Source organism: Triticum aestivum, chromosome 7A (assembly GCF_018294505.1).
Source record: "Triticum aestivum cultivar Chinese Spring chromosome 7A, IWGSC CS RefSeq v2.1, whole genome shotgun sequence".
Classification (NCBI taxonomy): Eukaryota; Viridiplantae; Streptophyta; class Magnoliopsida; order Poales; family Poaceae; genus Triticum; species Triticum aestivum.
The window spans coordinates 323,333,142-323,355,627 of NC_057812.1; positions in this window are offsets into that span (position 1 = coordinate 323,333,142).

Below are 22,486 nucleotides of genomic sequence, written 5' to 3' on the forward strand. Positions count from 1 at the left end.
GAGAGTTGGTCAGGCAAACTCGGTGGGACCGATTTGCTCCTTCGGTGAGACCGAGTGGAACTCGGTGAGACCGAAAAGTTACAAAGGGGAAACACTGAGTTTACATTGCAATCTCGGTGGGACCGATTCGCTCTTTCGGTGGGACCGAAAAGTTACGAAAGGAAAACAGAGAGTTTGCAACCCCATCTCGGTGGGACCGAGATCCTTATCGGTAGAACCGAATTGCTAGGGTTTGGCAGTGGCTAATGACAAGTGAAACTCGGTGGCGCCGGATAGGAAGAATCGGTAGGACCGAGTTTGGCTTAGAGTTTAGGTCATATGTGGATATGGGAAAGTAGTTGAGGGTTTTTGGAGCATATCACTAAGCACATGAAGCAAGAGGCTCATTAAGCAACACCTCATCCCTCCTTAATAGTATTGGCTTTTCCTATGGACTCAATGTGATCTTGGATCACTAAAATATAAAATGAAGAGTCTTGAGCTTTTGATCTTGAGCCAATCCATTGTCCTTAGGATTTTGAGGGTTCCACTTTCACATCCATGTCATGCCAATCATTGAGCTTTCCTGAAATAATTATCTTGGAATAGTATTAGCTCAATGAGCTATATGTTGTTATGAATTACCAAAACCACCTAGGGATAGTTGCACTTTCAATCTCCCCCTTTTTGGTAATTGATGACAACATATAGATCAAAGCTTTGACAAAAGATAATAAGCATGAAATATATTATCGCTTTGAGAAGTATGTGATAAGTAAGAGCTCCCCCTAAATTTGTTGATATTTAAAATTTGCTTTGGACTGCAAATGCACAAAGAGTTAGAGTCATGGGTTACTCTTCCATGTCACATACATCTTGGTGGAGCGCTCAAAATGATGAGATTGAAATGCATGCACTCATCACCAAGAATAGTGAATGATCACAAACGATAGATAGAATGGTAATATTTAAGCAAGCATTAAGAGAACATTAAGTGTAGCTTATGATCAAACACATATAAACCAAGAGAGAAAAGCAACACTCTCACTCTCGAAGCCTATGATCTACTCATCTTCTCCCCCTTTGGCAACAAGTTACCAAAAAGTTCCTAGAAAATGCATAGCACTAGATCGACGCTCAGGCTTGATCTTCAGGTGGTGGTGGAGTCCGGAGCACTCCAAGGACAAAACCTTCGGTAGACGTGGTCGGAGTCGAGGCTGAAGTGGATACTAGAGCTGGTGGAACGGAGGCTGTGGCTGGTGCAGACATTGTAGCTCTGGTGTCAGCAACTGGCAGTGCAGACGACCTCGGACCTCGTGGCACCCTCACAAAAGCATGAGTCGTGGTCCTGCCTCTCCTCTCATTCATGTCGTCCTGGAGCTGCTCCACGGCAGTCTGTATCTCTATCACCTTGATGTCCAAGACATAGAATCTTTGTTCCATGATCCTCTCTAAGCTCGCCTGGTTCTGAGTCAGGGTGGCTATACTCTGCTCAATCTGCAGGGTGGACGCAATCAAGTAACTGAGCTGCTCTTGTTTGGTTTTCAGGAAGTAATCAGATGCCTCCGCTTGAGTAGGCATCCTGGCAGCTTTCTCCTTCTTCGCCTTCTCCTTCTGAGCTTGTGCATGGGCAGATGATGGTTCATTCTCTGTCATCACAACTTCATTGTTCTCGAAATCTGGACGAATGGGCAGGTGTTCCTTATCCAACAAATATACGCCCGTGCCCATCTTGGAGTTTATGAGCTCCTGAATCTGAGGGGCATATCCACAGCTCCTCTTCTGATCTGCCGCAGTCCTTTTGATCGTTTCCACTATGAGGCTCATAACTTTGAATTTTTGAGGCACGTCAAAAATATGAAGCAAATTGATCGCGTGACCTCTGATCATCTTGTGATCTCCATACTTGGGCAGAAGGGTGTGCCTAAGGATCCAGTTGATCGTAGGCAATCCTGAGAGCAGATAATGCACTGAGCCAAACTTGAACGTGTCAAGTGCTTCATTCGGAATCTCCTTGTACATGTTGGACATGTAGTTGTGGTCCATCTTTTTCTTGGCATAAATGTCCAAGTCATCTGCTTGCTCCTCTGGGGCATTGATTAGCTTCGCCCATTCCTCAACAGTAGAGTTGTACCTTGTACCTTCTGACATCCATGTGATCCTGCCATCCGGATAAAAGTGTGATGTGGAGTAGAATTGCATGATCAATTCCTCGTTCCACTTTGTGAGCTTCTGCCCAACAAAGTCCTCTACTCCACACGCCTTGAAGCTGTCCTGAACTCCTAGGTAGTACTCTTCATTGTCCTTGATATAGGTCCAGTCGACCCATCTCATGTCACATACGATTGGCTTCTTGTCAAGTAGCACTGTCTCATAGAAATCTTGCTGCTCCTTGGTATGAAATCTGTAGTCCACTGCAGTCCTTCTCCTAGAAGCATATGGATCTGCTTCTCTCCACTTCCTGAGCCCTGAATCTCTCCTGAGCTTCATATCCTCAGCCACAGGATGAGCATCGTTGTGGTCTGGGATCTTGGGCTTGAGCTTCCGAAGGACACTCTCTTCCTCATCCTCGGCAACAGTCTCAGGCACTAGGGCCTTGTTCTTCTCAGCTGCAGGAATGCTCCATGTGTTCCTCTTTGGTGCACTCTTAGGCTTAGATGCAGCCTTAGGTGCTTCCTTGGGCTTGGATGCAGCTCCCCTGACCTTATGGCATCTCCCATAAGTTCGGCTGCCTTGGGCGCTGGTGCAGCTGCCTCTTCTTCCTCCTCCTCTTCTACCATGATGGAGGCTTTCCCAAGCACTCTGGCTACAGTCTTCTTCACTCTTTCTTTCCTCTTCTTGCCCTCAGCTGCAACGGGCTCAATGGGAGCAGGCTTCTCAGTTGAGGCTCTAGCCTTTGACATGGGTTGCCTGCCTGCTGGCCTCTTGATTTTCAGGCCTGGCTTTGAGCCTTGAGCTGGCTCAACTCTCTTGGAGGTGGCCTCTTCCTCTGCCATATAGTCCTCATCTTCAGAATCTGAGGTTTTCTTCTTCCTTTGTCTCGTGGTAGCTTTTGGCAAATTGCTAGGAGTGCTCCTGCTGCCTTCATCTGAGGAACTTGAGGGGCTAGTGCCCTCACTCAACTGCACTTGCTGCTCTGACAAGTTTTGGCTGTCACTCTGGTCTGACATGTTGCAAACTGACTGCTGACCCTGTGAATAGATTATAGAAGAGATAGAGTGGATGAGCATCACAAAATGCAGAGATTTTTGCAAAAAGAATGATCCAAAAACTTAGTTTTAGTTTCCCACTGAAATCATCTCGGATCTACCGATTTTCAAACTCGAGGATACCGAAGCAGTTTTGGAACCTAAACTAGTGAACTCAGCCAGACCGAGTCACAGTTCGGTGGCACCGAGACTGCTAGGGTTTCACTGAGTTCAAAAATCGGTCACACCGATGGTAATTCTCGGTCAGACCGAGTTTTACTTGTGCAATGGCATAAGCCAAATCGGTGGGACCGAGTTTTTCAACTCGGTGGGTCTGAGATAGTTTCGGCGGAAACCTAAACCTAGAATTTTTGAATCAAACCTAATCTATGAGCGTTTTGACTGGATAGAAGTTTATCAAACGTGGCCAGAAACAATATGATCACAATGTGCTAGGAATCATATTGAGGAATAGCACAAAGATCAAGTCCATACCCTAGTTCGGCGTGGACTTGCTACGGCGGCAACGGCTAGGCAGAAATCCCGTTGACGGCGACGGAGACCAGCAACTGGAGGATGCTGGCGGCGAGAAGACGATCCGGAGACCTCAAGGGCAGAGCAGGCTATCGCGCGGGCGAAGGGGTTCAGAGAAATTTCCAAATTTTGCCCATGACTATATATATAGCCCGACCCTGTCGGTGTGACCGAGTTGAACAACTCGGTGGCACCGAGATTCATAACTGCGTGCAGTTACTGAAACTCGGTGAGACCGAAAGGTTCAAATCGGTTGCACCGAGATTGAAAACTTAGATCAACTTAATGATCTCGGTAGGACCGAAAGTGGAGTATCGGTCAGACCAAGAATCATAAAGAGGTTTTGGAAGTTTAAGTCTATGACGAATCGGGGACTCCGAGCGCTCCTCACACAGAGTGGTTTGAATCTGACTTGATCAAATTTTGTGATGCAGCATGAATAGAGTTTGAGACGAGAAAAGCATAGATAGCTAGAGGAGGTTCTTAGGCATTCTTGTCCATCCACTTGGCAAAAGAAGATAAAGCCGAACAATCAAAGCAACAAGTGGATGTCCTCGAATGAGTAAAATATGCAATCAGCATGCTCACACAATAAGATAGCAAATGGAATATGTGGCAAAGCATGCACAACCAATTCTAGCATCTATCAAGCAATTTGTGATGATCGGGTCATCTATATATGAGTATGTTGACTTAGGAGTCAAGTGAGAACACTTGATCGTAGGTCATACTCATCGTTTAAGCACAAGTGGGGTTACCACTTTTACATAAAGCATTGTTTTGTTCACATCTTTAGAGTTGCTTTAGCTCAGTCTTAGAGTAAAGCTCCCCCTAGATGTGATATCCCCCCTAAGAGGGATGAACTAACCTTGGGTTTTGTCGATGATGACTTCATGTAGACATTGAAGATGTGGATGCTCAATGTTGATGTAGATCTCTTGGAGCTATCTATTTGAGTGAATTGCACTTTCAATACCTACATGGGTTAGTCCCACAAGGAACAAACAAGGATATCCATAGACATAGAGCGATGTACACAAAAGATGATGTCCATGTAAGCTTTTAGGTTACCTTGTCCCTTGTCTTACCAACAAGAGGGTTTGTGACTCCTTGAACTAGTGCAAGATGTGGAAGTTGATTGCACTTGTTCTTGCCAAAATGATAAGAGTGAAGTATGTTGGCGAAGTCACCCTCAAGAACTTTCTAGTTCTTCTTTTGGATCCACATCATCCTGATGGGAATCCTTGGAGTTGTAGTCATACTTGATGAAGTGGAGCTTGAAGTAGTCTTGGGAATCCACTTGACTAAGGTCTTAGGAGCTTCTTCAAATGCATCAATTTCCTCTTGAAGCTTGTTCTTGCCTTTTTGCTCGTAGTCTTGTGGTGGAAGATCATCTTGAGCTTGTGTCCCCTTGAAAAACTTCTCTTGTTGAGGGACAAACTTTGTCTTGGGGTATTGATCTTCTTCCCATTCAACTCCATTGGCATTGAACTTTCGTTCAAAACCAATACCTTGATTCTTCCGGTGCATTCCTTGCTTGCGCACAATTTCCTCGAATTGCTTACTCCCGGCAAGGCTTTTGTACACTCCTTTCTCTATAATTCCCTTCAATAAGCTATTTTCTTGCTCAAGTGTAACTTGGCTAAGAGAATCATTAGTGGAATCAAGAGAACTACTAGAAGCAACAATATTGGATTTAGCACGATCATTGTTACTACTAGCGGAAGAATCTTTCTTGTTAGATTTGACTTGAGGCATGTAAGTGGATAAGAGTAAACGCTTGGCAATGTAAGAAGAACTTTTCTTGCGGAGATCATCATTGATTGCCTTTAAGAACTCATGCTCTTGCTCAAGATTGAGTTTTTCAAAGCGTAGCTTCTCATGAGCTCTTAAAAGTTCTCGATGATCTTCGAAGATAGTGTCATGAGCTAACTTAAGAGTTTTTAGTTCTTTAGTTAGAGCCTCAATCTTCTCCTTATCATTGTCATTCGTTTTATCTTGATTAGCATGATTAATTGGTCTTTCATCATAGTATTCATCACTTGAGTTGTCACCAAGCAAATCATCACCTAACAAGTCATCTTCATCAGTATCGAAATCAACATACTCGGGGTGTGTTACCTTAGGACCTTTGGCCATGAAGCATCTTCCAATTCCTTCATTTGGTGAGTCAAATATGTCGTAGGAGTTGGTTGACACAAGTGCTAGACCGGCAACACCTTCATCTTGAGTATCTTCGGAGTCGGAGTGATAACTTCTCTCGGAGTGGCTGTCGGAGTCGGAGCCGGATACCCATTCACCAACATGAGCTTGATGTCTTCGTCTTGTGTAGCTCCTTGATGATTTTTCCTTCCTTTCCGAATCCTTGCTTCTCCATGAGTATCTTCGTTCATAACGATCATCTCTACTCCTTCTCTCTCTTGGTGGTGATCCTTTGCTTCTTCTTTTTGGAGAATCTTCTCTTTTCTTGTAGGGAGCCGTACACTCGTTGGAATAGTGTCCGGGTCTTCCACAATTGTAACAGTTTCTCTCTCGACTAGAAGATCTTTTGTCATTGTAGGACCTTGACTTGGAGCTTCTATCTTTGCTTCTACTCTTGTAGAACTTGTTGAAGTTCTTCACCATTAAGCTCAATTCTTCATTGAAGTCTTGTTTCTCACTTGATGATGTAGGGGCTTCACATGAGGCTTTATAGGCACCACTTGACTTGTTGTGAAGTTCCTCTTTATCCTTAAGTGACATCTCATGAGCAACAATTCTTCCAATCACTTCCGTTGGCTTGAGATCTTTGTAATTTGGCATCATTTGGATCAATGTGCACACGGTATCATATTTTCCATCCAAGGCTCTTAGTATCTTCTTGATGATGAATCTATCGGTCATCTCTTCACTTCCTAAGCCGGCAATATCATTTGTGATGAGAGCAAGCCTAGAGTACATTTCAGCGACACCTTCACCATCCTTCATCTTGAACTTGTCAAGTTGGCTTTGAAGCACATCCAACTTGGATTCCTTGATGGAGTCGGTACCTTCGTGCATATCAATCAAAGTGTCCCAAATTTCCTTTGCATTCTCAAGGCGGCTGATTTTGTTGAATTCTTCTGGGCATAATCCGTTGAAGAGAATATCACAAGCTTGAGCATTGTATTGCAACATCTTCAACTCATCCGCGGTAGCTTCACGGTTTGGTTCTCTCTCATCAAAGAAGTCACCTTGCAAACCAACACACACAATAGCCCAAACAACGGGGTTATGTCCAAGAATATGCATTTTCATTTTATGCTTCCAACTAGCAAAATTAGTACCATCAAAGTAAGGACCTCTTCGGTGATAATTTCCCTCGCTAGACGCCATACTCTCCTAGGTTGTGAAACCAAGGCTATGACCACCAAAAGCTATGGAGATCAAGCAAATGGAGACCAAGGCTCTGATACCACTTGTAGGATCAAAGTATGTCTAGAGGGGGGGGTGATTAGACTACTTGACCAATTAAAAACTTAACCTTTTCCCAATTTTAGTTCTTGGCAGATTTTAGCTATTTTAGGACAAGTCAAGCAATCATCACACAATTCAAGCAAGCATTCAAAGAGTTTATGGGCAGCGGAAAGTAAAGCATGCAACTTGCAAGAGTACAAAGGGAAGGGTTTGGAGAAGTCAAACGCTATTGGAGACACGGATGTTTTTCCCGTGGTTCGGATAGGTGGTGCTATCCTACATCCACGTTGATGGAGACTTCAACCCACGAAGGGTAACGGTTGCGCGAGTCCATACAGGGCTCCACCCAAGGGCAACGGTTGCGCGAGTCCACGAAGGGCTCCACCCATGAAGGGTCCACGAAGAAGCAACCACCCACAAAGGGTCCACGAAGAAGCAACCTTGTCTATCCCACCATGGCCATCCCCCATGAAGGACATGCCTCACTAGCGGTAGATGTTCACGAAGTAGGCGATCTCCTTGCCCTTACAAACTCCTTGGTTCAACTCCACAATCTTGTCGGAGGCTCCCAAGTGACAGCTAGCCAATCTAGGAGACACCACTCTCCAAGAAGTAACAAATGGTGTGTAGGTAATGAACTCCTTGCTCTTGTGCTTCAAATGATAGTCTCCCCAACACTCAACTCTCTCTCATAGGATTTGGATTTGGTGGAACGAAGATTTGAGTGGAAAGCAACTTGGGAAGGCTAGAGATCAAGATTCATATGGTAGGAATGGAATGTCTTGGTCTCAACACATGAGTAGGTGGTTCTCTCTCAGAACATATGAGTTGGAATGGTGTGTGTGTTCTGATGGCTCTCTCACTTAATGAGAAAGAGGTGGAGGGGTATATATAGCCTCCACACAAAATCCAACCGTTACAGACAATTTACCAATCTCGGTGGGACCGAATCAGAAAACTCGGTCTGACCGAAATAGTAAACCTAGTGACCGTTAGGAATTTCGGTGGGACTGACATGCAACTCGGTAGGACCGATTCGGTTAGGGTTTGGGCATAACGTAATCTCGGTGAGACCGATTACACAAACTCCGTGAGACCGAATTTGGTAATTAGCTAACCAGAGAGTTGGTCAGGCAAACTCGGTGGGACCGATTTGCTCTTTCGGTGAGACCGAGTGGAACTCGGTTAGACCGAAAAGTTACAAAGGGGAAACACTGAGTTTACATTGCAATCTCGGTGGGACCGATTCGCTCTTTCGGTGGGACCGAAAAGTTACGATAGGGAAACAGAGAGTTTGCAACCCCATCTCGGTGGGACCGAGATCCTTATCGGTAGAACCGAATTGCTAGGGTTTGGAAGTGGCTAATGACAAGTGAAACTCGGTGGCGCCGGATAGGAAGAATCGGTAGGACTGAGTTTGGCTTAGAGTTTAGGTCATATGTGGATATGGGAAAGTAGTTGAGGGGTTTTGGAGCATATCACTAAGCACATGAAGCAAGAGGCTCATTAAGCAACACCTCATCCCTCCTTAATAGTATTGGCTTTTCCTATGGACTCAATGTGATCTTGGATCACTAAAATATAAAATGAAGAGTCTTGAGCTTTTGAGCTTGAGCCAATCCATTGTCCTTAGCATTTTGAGGGTTCCACTTTCACATCCATGCCATGCCAATCATTGAGCTTTCCTGAAATAATTATCTTGGAATAGTATGAGCTCAATGAGCTATATGTTGTTATGAATTACCAAAACCACCTAGGGATAGTTGCACTTTCAGCATGCCAGGTAAGGGTGCGCTGAATCCTTCTCCCTCGTCAATCCGCGCTTCATCACTCCACCGACTTCATGGTCGACACTCACCGGGCCCGCACTGAGCGCCTGGCCACCCTCGCCACCCGTGTCGCTCAGACAGCCCTTGTCAGCAGGCCTCCCCGTTGTTCTCCGTCGCCCGCCGCCAACGCCGCCACCGGCCCGGCGGCAAACAAGCAGCAAGCCTCTTGGCCGCACCCCTCCGTGCATAGTTACGGGCACACCGCCACCCCTTCGCTGACTCCGGCCGGCTCATCGTCTTATGCTCGCCGCGCCCTCATGGACGCGCAGGCGCTGCTCATGGCATGCGAGCTCCTGCGCTACCGCCCGGTTGACGACCTCTACGAGGACTGGTTGGACCGCATCGCCGAGCTCGTCAGCGCCGCGAGGGGCTCTCCTGCACCATCCCTCTTGTTCCCTTGCCCGCCCCCGGCTGCGGGAGAAGTGGCTCACGAAGCGCCTCCGCCTCCTCTGCAAGAAGATGGCGCCCTCGCATCAAGGAGTGCGGCTCATGGAGCACCTCCGCTTCCTTGAGCGTCAAGACGACGTCCTTGCTCCAAGGTGTGCGGTCTGCGGCATGCTCCACCGCGTCGTGTGCCCGCGCACGAGGAAAGAAGCTGCCAAGAGGTTCCCCGTCCAAAAGAAAAGGCCCCACCGCTCCTAGCACCACCACGTCAGGTTTGCTTCCTGCGGCAGGGCCATGTGCCACTAGGTGTGGCGGCGCAGGGACACCAAGATCAAGCTCCACCTCCGCGACGGGCCCCAGTGGCCACGGCAGGCTACCACGCCTCCACTCCCGAGCTGCGTAGCGTCATCTAGCCAGGCAAGTTCAAGCTAGATCTGCCTCCTTGCTACGATGGCACCCCCGACCCTGCGGAGTTCTTGCAGCTCTACGAGTTGAGCATTGAGGCGGGCAACGACGACGAAAAGGTCATGGCGAACTGATTACCCATGGCTCTCAAGGATGGCACTCGCTCATGGCTCCTGAACCTGCCCCCAGGCTGGATCTCCTCCTGGAATGAGATGCACGACCGCTTCGTCGCCAACTTCCAGGGAACTTACGACAGCCCCTCGACCGCGGGTGACCTCCGCCGCATCAAGCAACAGCCGTGAGAGACCCTGCAAAAGTACATCCAGCGCTTCAACGGCGTGCACATGAAGACCCCCAAGGTGACCGACGAGGCCATCATCTCAGCGTTTTTCGACGGCATCCGCGACATCAAGATGAAGGAGGAGCTCGCCATCCATGAGGAGCTATGCACGACTTTGGAGCTGTTCAACATAGCAACCAAGTGTGCAAGAGCTAAGGAGGGGCGTCTCTCCCTCCTCGAGCTCCCCGCTGCAGATCCAGAGGAGAAGAAGGCCAAGGTCAAGGACGTGAAGTGCAAAGTGGTGGCCGTACTCACGGAAGAACCAAACACCAAACACGGCCGAGATCTTCCCGAGTCATCCAAGGGCAGCCATACATTCTGCGCCTTCCACAACGTGCGCACCCACAACACCAACGATTGTCAAGAGCTCGGGGCAATTTGAGATGGACGCTTCGGTCGACGCCCCGAGTGCAATGACCGGGGCTACGACCAAGGAGGTGGACGAGATGGAGAACGTTGGGACGATCGTGGGCCCCGCCAGGATTGGCGCGATCAACCTCGCGAGGACCGTTGGCAGGATCCGCCTCGTGAGGGCGCCTCGTGCGACCAGCCTCGCGAGGACCGTCCTCAGGGCAACCCTGGTCTCCCTCCGCTGCCGCCGCCACCAAGGAGGAACGATGACCACCAACAGGATGAAGGGGCTGGGGGCTTCCAGGAGCCGCGTGCCATCTCCTGCATCTTGGGTGGCGCTCAGGCCCCAGCCTCCCAGCCCATCTTCAAGAAGTTTTGTCGCAAAGTGAATGCAGCTGTCGGTGTCAAAACCAGCGGATCTCGGGTAGGGTGTCCCGAACTGTGCGTCTAGGCCGGATGGTTATAGGAGGCAAGGGACACGAAGTTTTACCCAGGTTCGGTCCCTCTCGATGGAGGTAAAACCCTATATCCTGCTTGATTAATATTGATGATATGGGTAGTACAAGAGTAAATCTACCACGAGATCGAAGAGGCTAAACCCTAGAAGCTAGCCTATGGTATGATTGTTGATGTGTACGTTGTCCTACGGACTAAAACCCTCCGGTTTATATAGACACCGGATAGGGTTAGGGTTACATAGAGTCGTTTTCAATGGAAGGAGATCTACATATCCGTATCGCCAAGCTTGCCTTCCACACCAAGGAAAGTCCCTCCCGGATACGGGATGAAGTCTTCAATCTTGTATCTTCATAGTCCAGGAGTCCGGCTGAAGGTATAGTCCGGCTATCCGAACACCCCCTAATACAGGACTCCCTCAGTAGCCCCTGAACCAGGCTTCAATGACGACGAGTCCGGCGCACAGATTGTCTTCGGCATTGCAAGGCGGGTTCCTCCTCCAAGTACTTCGTAGAATATTTTGAACACAAAGATAGTGTCCGGCTCTGCAAAATAAGTTTCCACATATTGCCATAGAGAGAATAATATTTACACCAATCTAATCTGCTGACGTATTCCGTAGCGTGACACACCACGGCCAAGCCTTTATCCGAGTCGTTTCATTATCCCACCTCAGCGCGTTATGCGAGGAGGTTTCCTTGGCACATCTTGTTAAATCAGAGATCGTGTCCCCTTATCCCGGGATTCTCATCAATACGGGCGTGGGTAACCCAACTGCGCCATTGATTACGGTGCTTGGAGATAAGCAACTTTTACCAGGCTGGTGTGGACATGTAGTTGCGTCCACCCATATAAGGGGATTAGGATCCACCTTTTCACCTACGCCTTCTTCCTCCTTCGCCTATCCATTCTTGCGCACTCGAGCTCTAGGACCCATGTCCGCACTCCCCACCTCAACCTTCTCCAGCCATGTCCGGAGCGGGAGGCAAGTGGATGTCTCCTCCGTCACGGAGGGACATATCAAAAAGCTGAGGAACGCTGGATACCTGTCTAACGACATCGCGTACCGGCTCCCCGAAAAGGGGCAGCTCGTCCCCACCCCTAGGACCCATGAGAGGGTGGTGTTCCTCTCCCATTTCCTCCGCGGACTGGGCTTCCCTCTCCACCCATTTGTCCGGGGGCTCATGTTCTACTATTGCCTGGATTTCCACGATCTGGCCCCGAACTTCGTCCTCAACATCTCGGCGTTTATCATCATGTGTGAGGCCTTCCTCCGCATCCACCCCCATTTCGGCCTATGGCTCAAGACTTTCAACGTCAAGCCGAAGGTGGTGCGCGGCAACTAGGCGGAGTGCGGAGGCGCCATGGTGGGCAAGATGGCCAACGTCCTATGGCTCAAGGGCTCCTTTGTGGAGACCCTGAAGGGGTGGAAATCGGGGTGGTTTTACATCATCGAGCCGCGCGACGCCGAATGGGTCGCACCCCCCGAGTTCCGATCCGGACCCCCTACGCGGCTCACCTCATGGAAGGAGACGGGCCTATCTTGGGGTAAAAAAGGAGAGCTGACCGGACTCCAAACATGCATCCAAACCCTGGCAGACAAGAAGCTCAAACTTGTCAACGTAGTCCAGGTTATGCTCATCCGCCTGATCCTCCCGTGTCAACAATGGGCTTTCAACCTGTGGGAGTTTGACCCGGCGCGGCACCAAACTCTGAGCAGGCTCTTCGACACGATGTACGAAGATGCCTGGAAGGTGCTTTTCAAAGGTGCCGAGGCTCCCGCATCCGCTACCGAGGATCACGGATTCAGTGCGCAGTGTCACGCTCTCGCGGTAAGCTGGTTTTTTTCCTTTTACAGGGTATCGGTTTTTCATAGTTTGACTCCATGCGGGATCTAAGCTCCATTACCTTTGACAGGATTGGCAGGTGACGTCCGGCAGATCAACTGTCCGGCTCCTTTGCCCGATGGCCCAGTGGACGCTCGCTTGGCGAAGCTGCTGGTTCCGGCACCCTATGTGGTGCCGGAGAAGAAGGCCGCAAAAAAGGCCGCGGGGACTCGAAAGAGTGCCCAGCGCCAGGAGGTGTCGGATCCATCATCCGATGGTTCTGAGGTGCATTCCTCCCATGAAGATGAGGAGGAAGAAGAGGAGAACTCTCCCCCTCCAGCGGGAGGAGAGAAGAAAAGGAAGGCCGCCCTCTCTGGGGAGGCCGGAGGGTCCAAGAAGGGGAAAACCCTTCCTCGGACTACTCCACCGACGCTAACGGTGGAGAGGAGTGGCATCCCAGGGCCAAGCCCCTGGCAAAATCGTAAGTATTCGGATACCAGAGTAATTCATAGTATTCATTTATTGCACAGCTTTCCCTTACATCGAATATGTTTATGCAGCCCACCCAAAGACCGGCTCGATGCATCGTCGAGCGGCTCACTAGACTCGTCGGATGTGAACTCGCTTCCGACGGCTTCCTCCCCCCGCCCTACGAACGACACCGAAGTGTTGTCCCAACAGGTTCCAAGCCGGGAGGAGGTGGTCCTGGAGGCATCGCAAGGCGACCTCCCGGACTCCAGGAGTAAAGGGGATGAAAGCCCCCAGGGATCCAAGTCCGGCTCTAGGCCGGACACCGCTCAGGAACCTTCAAAGGTTCCAGAGTCCGGCGGGGGACCTCCTTCCAAGAGGAGCAAGTCCACCATGCCGGCGGCCAACGTCCAACCGGAGGCGCCGGACAATATGTTGGAGGCGCTCCAAGGCGCCTCCATCGACGAGGAGCACCACACTATTATGAGTGTTGTGGTCTAGAAGGTTCAGTCTGCCAAGAGCGGACTGACTAAAGCTTGTACTAGCCTTTTGACAGGCTTTGAGGTAAGTAAAGAATGTGTAAATAATAGTACCGCATAGACAGTAGCCCCTGATGCTCTGTTTGGCATTTGGGAAGAAAAGCCGAATAGAGTATCAAATAGAATTCGCAGGAGTCTAACAAAAATGAGTCAATATGCATATGTAGGCTTCCCTGCTTGCGTCCGCCGCACTGACTGCGGAAGTGGACACGCTAAAGCAGAACCTCGAGCGGTCCGAGCAAGAGCTCGGGCGTGCCAAGAAGCAGCTCGAGGACAAAGAAGGTAAGAAATACATTGTTTTTAAATATATATATAAAAAGGTGCAATTGCAAAGAATGACATGATTATCGTGGCTATTTTAGGGGCCACGTCTGAAGTGGCGACCCTTAAGCAAGCACTGGTCGAGGCCGAGAAGAGGGCGGCCTCGGAGCGCACCGAGCGGGAGAAGTATGAGGCCGAGGTGGGCAAGGTGCGGCAAGAGCTCCAGGCTCTCATGGAAAAACATGAGAGTTTGGAGCTTGACTCAAAGACGCGAGCATCCGAGCTCGCAGTGGCTGTTGAAAATGCCAAGTCTGCCAAGGCCGAATCCCAGAAGACCCTCCAGGAGTTGGATGAGGAGAAGAAGATAGCGGCGGGTAAGGCATTCTTTATGCAAAGCAAACACATAAACGTGAGTTACTTGTTACTTACCCGAATCCGGAGCTCTCCATGAGCGTTCGCAGATCTTCCCCAGAGTGTGTCCGATGCCGTCACATTCTATCGAGCCGAGGAGGGCAGCTGGACAGAGAAGGTGTTCTGGTCTCAGTATGCTGAGGCCGGACACCCCGTGCCCCTGAGCGACCAGCTGAAGCAACTGGTCGAGCTCCACAAGGCGGCCGAACAGGCCATGAAGGGTCTCATTGTTCGGCTGTGGCCTGGAGGGGCTCTGCCTGGGAGCTATTTCGGGCTGGTGCGGCGGTTGGTGTAGGCTTGTCCAAGGGTCGAAGTCATCAAGCGCTCCGTCTGCATTGAAGGTGCCCGTAGGGCCCTTGCCCGTGCTAAGGTGCACTGTGGCAAGCTGGATGCTGAGAAGCTGGTGAAGGACGGGCCACCACCGGGGAAAGAGCATCGCAAGCCCGAGAATTACTATAAGGATGTTCTGAAGGGTGCCTGCCTTGTGGCGGATGAATGTTCTAGGGATGTAATTTTTGAGTGAAACTTGCTCGTTTTGTCCTGTGCGCTGAAAACTTGTTTATATGCGCTAAGCAATGCTGTAAGAATTTAAAATATTACCTTCTGTGCGGCTATTTATCAATTTTGAGAGATGGCGAGTCGTCGACTTCTGCCCCCATGCCGCTAGTGCTGGGGTGTTCGGGGATAAACCTGAGCGCTCTTTTTCCCATGTTTGGGTCTTTCGAGGGAGGCGCTCAGCCCAACGAACAAGGCAATCGGACTATAATGTGTGAACACTCTCCCTTAGCCATAGAATTCTATAATTTTAAATTTCGGCGAAGCCCCTGATATTCGGAAGACCGAGTTCGGGGCGCTATCCACGCCTTGGCCGGACAGAGCCGGCTCCTCGCCCTAAGCGGCATAAGTCTTTAGGGACTCAAAAAACCTCTCGAACAGCGACCAGCTCTCGCTTCATCATGACAGTCAGTTTTAGCTTTCTCCACTGAGGTGCTCGACCCAGCTCAACCGGGGCACAATCGCAGTGGTTCTCCTAGTGCTACCTTAGCCGATATAGCGGAACGTAAGGCACCAAAACATAGGAGCCGGGCAAACCAACTATTGGCCCAAGACATGATTCGGAGCCGATGCATATAATGCTATAAGTTCGGGATGCCACACTTGTTAAAGTGTTCGGACTTATCACACCATATTGAGGGGTACTAAAGCCCCTCGCGTATTTTGGCCGTACCAATGTGTACGGGTGCAACATGTCGTTAAGGAACATATATAAAGAAAAAAGGTAATGCAAAAATAGACGAAAGCTATGCATTGTTTATTAAAAAGGGCTACGATCAAAGCAGAACGATACAAATAATGCGATAAGTGGAAGGTTGGACTAGTTAACATGTCCGTTCCAGGGACAAGCTGCGGAATAGTATGCGGAACAGATATACTGCTCATAATAGAGACCACCTGGGAGTTCCATACTGCGGCGTGGCTTGTCTGCTTCCCTGGTTCTTGCATCATTTATGCAGCAATTGAACTGCCGAACATGCCTTCCGAAGGATGGAGTCCTGAAAGTAAGAGAGAATTAAAAAAAATCGGCAGCCCCTGGTACGGTTTAAGCCGTATTTTTGGGCGTGTCGTGATGGTGCCCCTCCCCCTGTACCTATGGTATCTCTAGAGCGTAGTTATGTACGCGAAGTACTGGCATCGCCTTTTTGCGAGGGTTGGGGTTGGGGCCGCAGTCCTACGCCTGCTCGGATCGTGCCAGGTGGTCTTGTTGTAGGTTACTCCGGGCGCGCTTGACGGTGTCCCGTCGTTTACTGGCCGGACTGGAGAACTGCCTGGAGAGGCTGCTTTGTACTTCCGCTGGAAGGGCCGCCGTGTGCTCCTTCGTTCGAAGGGAGCGTTTGGTGTTTCCATTGACCGTAATTACTCCTCGAGGGCCTGGCATCTTGAGCTTGAGGTATGCATAGTGCGGTACCGCATTGAACTTAGCAAATGTGGTTCGCCCGAGCAGTGCGTGATAACCACTGTGAAACGGGACTATGTCGAAGATTAACTCCTCGCTTCGGAAATTATCCGGAGATCCGAAGACCACTTCTAGTGTGACTGAGCCTGTACAGTTGGCCTCTACACCTGGTATTACGCCTTTAAAGGTCGTTTTGGTGGACTTAATCCTCGAGGGATCTATGCCCATTTTCCGCACTATATCCTGGTAAAGCAGGTTCAAGCTGCTTCCGCTGTCCATAAGGACTCTAGTGAGATGAAATCCATCAATAATTGGGTCTAGGACCAATGTGGCGAATCCACCATGATGGATGCTAGTGGGATGGTCCCTTCGATCAAAGGTGATCGGGCAGGAGGACCATGGGTTGAACTTTGGGGCGACTGGCTCTACCGTGTATATGTCCCTTAATGCGCGCTTTCGCTCCCTTTTGGGGACATGGGTTGCGTATATCATGTTCACCGTCCGCACTTGTGGGGGAAAACCCTTTTTTCCACTGTTGTTCGACGGCCGGGGCTCCTCGTCGTCATCGCTATGCAGCCCCTTGTCTTCATTTTCGGCGTTTAACTTGCCTGTCTGCTTGAACACCCAACAATCCCTGTTGGTGTGATTGGCCGACTTTTCGGGGGTGCCATGTATCTGGCAGAAGCGGTCGAGTATTCGGTCCAAACTGGATGGGCCCCTAGGATTCCTTTTGAATGGATTTTTCTGCTGACCGGATTTACAGCCTCTGAATCCAGCATTAACTGCCGTATCCTCGGCATTGTCACCGTTAATGCAGCGCTTCTGCTTGTTGCGATGCGACCTGCCACTACTATCCCTGGTGTCCGAATTAGCCAGCTGTCTTCTCCCGTGCAGAAGCGGCTTTTCTTGTCCAAGGTGCCGGGCCAGCCACTCGTCATGGATATTGTGCTTGAAGGCTGCTAGGGCCTCAGCGTCCGGACAGTCGACTATTTGATTTTTCATTGTTAGGAACCGTGTCCAGAATTGCCTGGCTGATTCCTCTTGCTGCTGAATTACGTGACTTAGGTCATCGGCATCTGGGGGGTCGCACATAAGTTCCCTGGAAATTGTCGAGGAGTGTGCCTTCCAGGTCCTCCCAACAACTGATTGATCATGTTGGCAAGTTGTTAAGCCAATGTCGGGCTGGTCCTTTAAGCTTGAGCGGGAGGTATTTGATGGCGTGGAAATCGTCTCCGCGGGCCATGTGGATATGAAGGAGATAATCCTCAATCCATACCGCAGGATCTGTTGTGCCATCATATGATTCGATGTTTACGGGTTTGAAACCCTCGGGGATTTGATGATCCATTATTTCGTCTGTAAAGCATAGTGGGTGTGCAGCGCCTCTGTACTGGGCGATATCATGACGTAGCTCCAATGAGCTGTGTTCGGCCCTGCCGAATTTGTGGCCGGCGTGACGGTTACCGTCTCGAGCCGTGGGGTGCCCACACGATCCATAGATCAAGCGTGTTTGCCTTGCCTTGTCCTCCAACATGTCTCGTAAGTCCGGCTCATATTCCCGTGCCTTGGTATGGGGTGCAGCTTGAGTGAAGGGCCGGGAGGCCTCTCTGTCGTGGCCACGAGGTGGCCGGTTGGCCGCATCAAGTGCTTGATCCTCTAATCGAGGTAGCAACCTGCGCTTTGGGTAGCTCTTGGAGGGGCGTTCGAGTTTATGATCTTCGGCCGCAAGGACTTCAGTCCATCTGTCGACCAGCAAATCTTGATCAGCTCTAAGTTGTTGTTGTTTTTTCTTGAGGCTTCTTGCCGTGGCCATAAGCCTGCGTTGGAAACGCTCTTGCTCGATGGGATCCTCTGGCACGATGAATTCGTCATCGTCGAGGCTTGCCTCATATTCGGAGGGAGACATATAATTATCGTCCTTGACCTCTCTGTCTGTCGCTCTCTCATGAGGGCTGGTTTCTCCATCCTCTTGTGCTAAGTCTTGCTGCAGGGTGTTTTCTTCGGCACTTTTCGGAGTATTATTATCTCCCGTGCTGGAATCATCGTATTTGTTTTGGCGGGATTTTGAGCGGCGTCGCTGACACCGGCGCTTAGGCTGTTTCTTGGAGGGGTCATCCTCCGTTGTTCCATCGCCATCTCCCTCTTTTGGGGTGTCCACCATGTATATGTCATATGACGACGTGGCTTTCCAGGGCCTAGTAGGCGCTGGTTCTTCATCATCTCCTTCATCAGCATCCATACCGTTGATGTCTTCAGAGTCGAAGTCGAGCATGTTGGTTAAGTCGTCGACAGTGGCTACAAAGTGGGTGGTGGGTGGGCTTTGAATTTCTTCATCGTCCGTACCCCAACCATGCTGACCGTAGTCCGGCCAGGGCTCTCTTGATAAAGAGAGAGACTTCAGTGACTTCAGGACATCGTCGAAAGGTGAGTGCTGAAAGATGTCCGCGGCAGTGAACTCCATGATCGGCGCCCAATCGGACTCGATCGGCAGGGGTGCGGAGGGTACGGAGTCCGGAGAGGAGTCCGGCTCCTTGGAGTCACGAGTCTCACAGAGTACGGGGCTGGTATTCGGCTCAATCGTCGTTGGGGTCGCAGCCCCCGGGGTGGCGTCCAACCGCCCATCCTTGATCGGCGCAGTTGGCTCCGAATTAAGGGTCGGAGCCGATGCGGGTGCGGCCTCCAGGGCACTGTTCGGCGGCAGAGCTAGGTCATGCTCGACGTGACAGTGCGGCGCACTCGGCAGTGGCTCGAATCCGTCGAAGATCAAGTCCCCGCGGGTGTCAGCCGTGTAGTTTAAACTTCCAAATCTGACCTGACGGCCGGGGGCGTAGCTTTCGATCTGCTCCAGACGGCCAAGCAAATTGGCCGCAGTGCCAAGCCGCCAAAGACGAAGATCTGTCCGGGGAGGAAGGTCTCACCCTGGACTGCATTGCTATCGATGATCGTAGGAGCCATCGAGCCTGACGGCGACGACACAGAGGAACTCTCAATGAAAGCACCAATGTCGGTGTCAAAACCGGTGGATCTCGGGTAGGGGGTCCCGAACTGTGCATCTAGGCCGGATGGTAATAGGAGGCAAGGGACACGAAGTTTTACCCAGGTTCGGGCCCTCTCGATGGAGGTAAAACCCTACGTCCTGCTTGATTAATATTGATGATATGGGTAGTACAAGAGTATATCTACCACGAGATCGAAGAGGCTAAACCCTAGAAGCTAGCATATGGTATGATTGTTGATGTGTATGTTGTCCTACGTACTAAAACCCTCCGGTTTATATAGTCACCAGATAGGGTTAGGGTTACATAGAGTCGGTTTCAATGGTAGGAGATCTACATATCCGTATCGCCAAGCTTGCCTTCCACGCCAAGGAAAGTCCCTCCCAGACACGGGACGAAGTCTTCAATCTTGTATCTTCATAGTCCAGGAGTCCGGCTGAAGGTATAGTCCGGCTATCCGAACACCCCCTAATCCAGGACTCCCTCAGCAGCCCTCCCCAAGCTCGAGGCCATGTGCCCGCTCAGGTGGTCCAAGAAAGCCATCACCTTTAGCTCGGCGGACCAGCTCAAGTGCGCGGCAACCTCTGGCGTTCTCCCGATGCTCTGTTCACCCGTCATCAGCAATGTCCAAGTCACCAAGACCCTCATCGAGGGCGGCGCAGGACTTAGTGTCCTGTCCGTCGAAACATTCGACAGCCTTCAAGTGCCATATGATCATCTCTAGCCCACCAGGCCTTTCTCAGGAGTGACTGACGGCTCCACCACCACGATAGGGAAAGTTCATCTCCCTGCCACCTTTGGTTAGTGATGAGGACATCAATACCATCGTTACACCCATAGCCCATGCTGCTATACATACTGGACCAATTACTATAGCTCACGCACGCCAATTAAATTACCAGGTTCTTTTGTTTCTTGGTAATGATTCTAATGTTCATGAGAATATGATGTTTCCTAAATTGGATACATTTGTTTTTCTTACAAATGAAGGGTCTAGCATGGATAAGAGGGATGAACACTGGAGCAAGACCAAGCATGGAGATGATGGCATGCGCAAGGGGATCCAGAACAGAGTTACAAGTGATGATTTCAGGACTTTGAAGCCACCATAATGAGTGCATGAAGCCTTGGACGAAATATACAAGATGCCACTTCATAAATTTCGTCCAAAGGCTATTCTAGGTGTTGCGTCACCTTATTATTGGGCCAGGCCCATGTATCTTCGAAATACTTAAGTATAGGCTGTTTTTAGAGACCGTATGTGTTGGGAAACAAGAGATAGGGCTGGTTTCGGACCTCTCCTCCAAGGGCCACGAAATTCCCCCCTCTTCCTCCATATATACAGCCCTTAGGGCGTCATTTAGACTTTGGGTTTTGTTTAGATTAATGTTCGCCATAGCTGCAACTTCGCGTTCTTCGTTTGTGTTCAACGACCAGACAAAGGCGTCACAGAACCCCACCTTTGATCAATAAAGCTTTCCTCTTATATTCGCAATATCTAGATTGCAATCTTAGTTTATTGCCTGTTCTTCATTTGCTTGGAGGAAACAGACCTTCATGGTCAGGTGCATCGTGCTCCGGCATGGTCAATAACTCTCGGAGTTGGTTTAGCGATTTCTAAGGCACGACGTCCTCGCCCGTCCGTAGTCAGATCATCAAAGTCAACTTCCTCCAAAATGATATCCACCATCTCATCGAAAGACGAGACACCTTTGCCTCTATCAAGTGGTATCAGATTTCCAGGTTGCTCGGTGATATTTTACAGCTTTTCGTAGTTTAGATCGAGTCTGTTCTTCATACCTACAGTCCACGAAAAAGCCAAAAAAATTAGGGTTAGTTCATCATATCCGAACCAGTCTGAGCCTTTGCATAATCTTTTCTGTATTTGCTTTGTTGAATTTGCAGTTGCATCATCGTGTCAAGTTGCTGGTCTTAGCGTCTAGTCCTTTAGAGTTTCGAGTCTGTTCACAGGTTGTCACGTCGCTGCTGCCATATATCACCACCGCATCATCATCCTCGCTGCTGCCATATACCACCACCGCCCCAACTTCATCGCCGATGCCATATACCACCACCACATATTCACCGCCAATCCGAGTCCATATACTCCACCACCTATCCGCCGCCATCACGCCAATCCGAGTCCACCTACAACATATATCCGCCACCAGTCCGAGTTCCACCAGATTAATCGCCGCCACCAGTCCGAGTTCCACCAGATTCATCTCTGCCACCAGTCCAAGTTCAGTATTTTGTTACTCTGTATTGGATTTCCAGATCATGCCATACTCCGAGTCGTGACAGAGTAGGACTCCCGAACTTTCGTGCTACCCGCAGTAGAAAAATAGTTCCAGTTTCAAAAAAAACTAAGTCTGGAAAATTCCGACTAGGCAGTTTTTAGACCATTTGTAGACTTTTTCAAAAAATAATTGTTGCGGAGCAAAAAAGAGAAAAAAGTGCAAAAAAAGAAAGAAAAACAAAAGGAGGAAAAAATCTGGAGTGTGCCCCTCCCTAGTTTACATGCAGCGCCGTGATTTTGTTAGTGTTCTAGGCTCGCATCTCTAGCACGGTCTAGCCTAGGACCAACACAGTACCGTCGCTGAGCATTTATTCAACTTTGCATCTCTGAACTGATTATTGCTGACCCTTTTTGCTACCATATTATAAGCCTTCCTAGCTCCACATACATCTACGTCGTGCGTTTGACTCTCCCTGGTAATCGCTCTATCCAAGCTTTAAGAGTTTTGACTACGATAGTTGCCAATCACCGCCTACTGTTGGGTAAGAACTGGTAAGAATTTGAGATTTGCTTGACGGTTTTGTGAGACCCACCACCACCTCTTGTTAGTAGTCTATAGGATCATATTCTTGTGTGTTTCTTTTGTTGCTAACCATGGCAGGATCACAAGCCCATGAGACTGACTGGGAGAACATGACGAATAAGGAGTTGCATGATAAATTTCAGCAAATGATGAGTGGACAGGTGCCAAATGTGCTAAAAAGATTTGAAGAGGCCATGGAGAAGACATATGGCATGGAGAAGACGTTCGAAACAATGCTCGATAACAAGTTTAATGAATTGCTCGCGCGTCTTCCACCACAACCACCGGCTGCACCTAACGCACCTCTA